Source organism: Urocitellus parryii, chromosome 2 (genome assembly GCF_045843805.1).
Source record: "Urocitellus parryii isolate mUroPar1 chromosome 2, mUroPar1.hap1, whole genome shotgun sequence".
Taxonomy (NCBI): Eukaryota; Metazoa; Chordata; class Mammalia; order Rodentia; family Sciuridae; genus Urocitellus; species Urocitellus parryii.
Window position 1 is genome coordinate 168,121,049 of NC_135532.1, and position 4,434 is coordinate 168,125,482.

Sequence of the window (4,434 nt, forward strand, 5' to 3'; positions counted from 1 at the left end):
ACCCAGCGCTGAGTCGGAAGTGGCGCGGCAGGCGCTAACCCTGCGCGCCCCGGAGGAGTCACGCGACGCGAGGCGTCGGGTGCGCGCGCTGCTCGGGGGCGGGCTAAGCCTCACGTGGCGCGCGGCGTGGACGGTCTACGTCCAGCTGCGGGAGGCCTTGGGCCACCTGGGTGTTCTCTGAGCCTGGCGGGTTTCGGCAGCCTCGGTTTATAACCCCTAGAGTCCAAAGACCTATCCAGGACTGCCTCCGTAAACAGCCTAAGAATTTCGTATCTGGGCTCGAAGGTTCGCGCGTCACGGTGCGACACCCAGTCATTTGTGGGTTTAGAAGTTGGCCACTTAGTCTAGTATTCTGTGAGAATACGGCCTTGACCGCAAACCCCGGGAATTTAAAGTCTGGAGAACAGTAAAGCCCCTTCAAAGGGTGGAGGTAGCTGGATTAGAATTAGAACCTCTGGATCCTTACTCAGTTTCCATCCTTGGACAGGAATTTTATTTGATTTCAGTTGTCCCGTCCTTCGAGTATGGAATACTTGCTTGCTCTTCAGTATTTTGTTGTTTGTGGTGGTGTTTTGTGTTTTTTGAAAAAAGTATAACAAAAATATCGTGCAGCAAGTAAGAACTTTTGCCCATCGTAATTGGAGAAGCACATCTGTGGTTTTTGGTCTAAGTTATGGTGACTAGGAATGCATTTAGGAAGTCAATAGAGGAAGTTTCTTGATTTGAATAACTCAAAATAATTAGTCGAGAATTCAAAAAGTATTAAGATTTTACTGCAAGTTGAAACTACAGTTTAACTGGGAAAATCCTGACTCTGGCATTAACTTAGTAATTCCAACTAACATATTCTCATCCTTGTCCCAAATTAAATGTTTTTCTGAAATTAAATTTTGTAATTTACAGAAATGAGAAAAAATACATAGCTTTTTTTTTACAAGCCTTATGCAAATGAAAGTTAATAATTATCCATAATCAATGCCAGTAAGCTGCCTTCCTCTTAATAAAGTAACACATTCCCAGTTCTTTTTTTGAAACAGGGTCTCCCTCAGTTGCTTAGGTCCTCACCAAGTTGCTGAGGCTGGCCTCCAACTTGCAGTTCTCCTGCCTCAACCTACCGGGTTGCTGGGATTGCTGGTGTGTAATACCATGCCTGGCGAAAGTAGCTCTTATTCTTGACAGTCATTTGTATGAGAAACTTTAAATCCTCCTACTTTATAGCCAAACTTTTAATTTCCAGTTGAGTTGTGGTCATGGGAAATTATACTTTGTCAGTTTAACACTCCATGCATAGAATATTTTTAAAAACCAACAAGTGACCTACAAGTATCTTTTTAAAAAGTGTTCTTTAAAGAATGTACCTTATTGGGGTCAGAACCACATTTTAGTACTGACTCTAATATGTGAAATTGAAAGTATTTCAAATAATACAGTTTTGTTCTTAAAAATGTCTTTGTAATAAAAAAGTAAAATGACAGGAATGTACCATAAACTAAGAAAATAATTTGAATATAGAAATAAGAGTTAAGATTGCAAATCAATAAAACTAATGGTGCCAAGATAACCTCAATAATAGTGAATGAGGCTACTTGGTAAAAAGTAAGGGAACTCAAGCTTAAAAATTTTGATGTCTTGTATCACACAGAAAGTGACAGGCAAAATAGAAATTCAGCCTTAGTTCTATGTGACTCCAAAGTTCATGATTTTTCCATTATACCACACTGCTGTCTTGAATCTAGTTTATTCTTTATTCAAAGCAATAATAAGATCTTACAAAAGTGTGTAGTCAGTATTACAAATGGCATTTATCCATTTATGATACTTGAGAATATTGTAATTGTTAGAATCATAGGGCACTTATTTAGGAGATTAGGGATTTTGTGGAATTCACTTAGTTGAAAGGCACTTGAACAAACAAAATTTGGGATGTCATGCTTGCACCACATGACCCTGGTGGGCATCTGATAAAGGTGAGCCCATCAACAGACTTTCTGGTGGCTTACTACTTGTAAGGCAGTATCCAAATGAAGAGGAGCAATGGTGTGTGTGTTTCTCATTCTTTCCAAGAATGTAATTCAAGGAACTCATAGGGAAATTGCAGTTATTAGCAGACCAGGAAGAAACAGACATGTGTTACATGGCTAATTTTTGTCAATTGTGAAACATAAATACAAAGATTCATAAAATACAGTACTTAAGATGGACCTTAGCAGAACCATCTTATATCCAGAATGACCCTGAGGTGCAGCTTCATTGAGGCCAGCTCTGTTAAGATCTGGATTAATGTGATAATCTCCTAATTGTAATAACCCTCTCTATCTGAGCCACCATGTTTGTTTCTCTCTTCAGCCAGATAGGTCTACATTAAGCAGAATCTGCATCCTTACAGTGGACCTTGAAACCATCCAGTCAGCCTAGAGAGTAATAAAAACTCTTCAGGGAGGTGAAGGAACTTTGGTTGCTTTGGGCCCTCGCAGTGTTAGGTGTGTGGCTAGCTGAAGGAAATATGAAGGAGGGCAGAGGAAGGATTGGGGAGTGTGAAGGACTAATGGGATAACAATGCATTATCTAGGGTTAAGTTTAACACCCATCACTGCAAATCCTATTTCTCTTAATCTTGATCTTGTCAATCTCTTTAACCCTTTATTTCACCATCTCATTATTCAGTATATTATGTTTTATAGGATCATTTTAAGGCTTAAATCTAAAGTGCTTAACTTACCACCTAGTGCAAAGTACCCCATAAGTAGTGACAATTATTATTATTATTAGCTGTAATAATAATAGTAGTCAGTGCTAAAACAGTTACTCTTTGCTACATGTTAGATCATGATCAGGGTAAAGAGAAAGTTGAAATAATCTTTTCTTATGATTGGGCAATTTCCTAAATAAACCATAGCTCTCTTCTCCTTACTATTCCATGCTTAAGGGTTAAGGATTTGAGAGGCTGGTCCAAACTCTCCTTGCCCCAGACTTATGCTTATTGTCCTATCTATCTCCAAGTTATATGAAGACCACATGCCTCCAAGTCTAGATTCCTACCTCCCTTCTAGGAATTAGCACTTAGAAAATAACTAATAGATGTTATCTATTACTTTCTGTAATAGTTATACCTTCTGATTCTGATTAGCTTCCTAAAGCACTGCTGCTTTTTTTTTTTTTCAGTTCATATCTTTCCTTTCTGCTTTGACCCCATATCTCTTCACTGCTTATCAGATGAAGGTCAGTTGTTTAGCCTGTCACACAACATTTTGAATTATTTCTACTGCTGAATCCCTCTCACTCTGGCTTATCCATATTGCCCAAGGATGGTTTAAAATTCTGTGTTCTTACCATAGTAGGAAAAAGAATATTGATTTTTTAAATTTCAAATCTCAAAAACAAAACAAAATCGAAGTCAATAATTATCTGTTAAGACAATATTGAAGGCAGAGGGAGCTCTAGGCTTCCAATCCATCATGAGGAGTCAATCATCTTTTGTGTTTATAGACGCCTAAATTAAGTTTTCAACCTACCAGTTAAGATCTACCAGTTTGGTTATCAGCAGTTACTTCCTTTGCTGCAGTTTGCTCCTCAAGAATTGATAGATTAAGATGGATTCCTGAATATTTTTACCCAAACCAGGCTTCTTTTGAAGTTTGGGCTCTCTTTATTTTATAAAAGACTCAAATAACGATGATATTTTTGGATCTGGGTATCTTTGTCTAAGCATATGTTAGAGCTGTGAAACCATCCTCGTGACTACTCCCATTGAGTTCCTTCCATTTAGGGACTTAGAAGACTTAGAAGACCGTAGAAAAGGCTTTTTTTTTATGAATTTGAGCAAAAAAATAGAATTAACCCAAATATCCATCACCTGATAAAGGATGAACAAGAAGTATCTTAATTTTATCCACTTGCTCAGTCTATGTTCCATAATTAGGGTGTTTGAAGTTTCCTAGAAAGCTAGTCATAACTTTAGCAATAAACTACTAAATAATTTAGTCTCCAACTTTGTTCACCCTAAATACCTAAATACTATACTAAATATATTTACATTATGAATTATAATCTTATTTTGATTATAATTATAACATATAAATAGAAAATACTAAATTCTCACTAAATACCTGTTGTTTAAGAAACTGAACTATTCTATTAGAAAGTATAACTATTACAGAAAGTAATAGATAACATCTACTAGATATTTTCTAAGTGCTAAATACTGTGCTAGGGGCCTTGGAGTCATTATTTTATCTAATCCTCACATTCATTTTATAAAGTAGGTTTTATTATCCCCATTTTACAGACAAGAAAACAAAGGTATGGAAAAATTAATTGGCCAAGTCATACAGTTATGATGGAGTTGGATACCAACATACTATAACAGTGTTCATGGTTTTATACAGATAAAATCACTGCCTTCAAGAGATTCGCTGTGTAAGAACAGAGCAAACA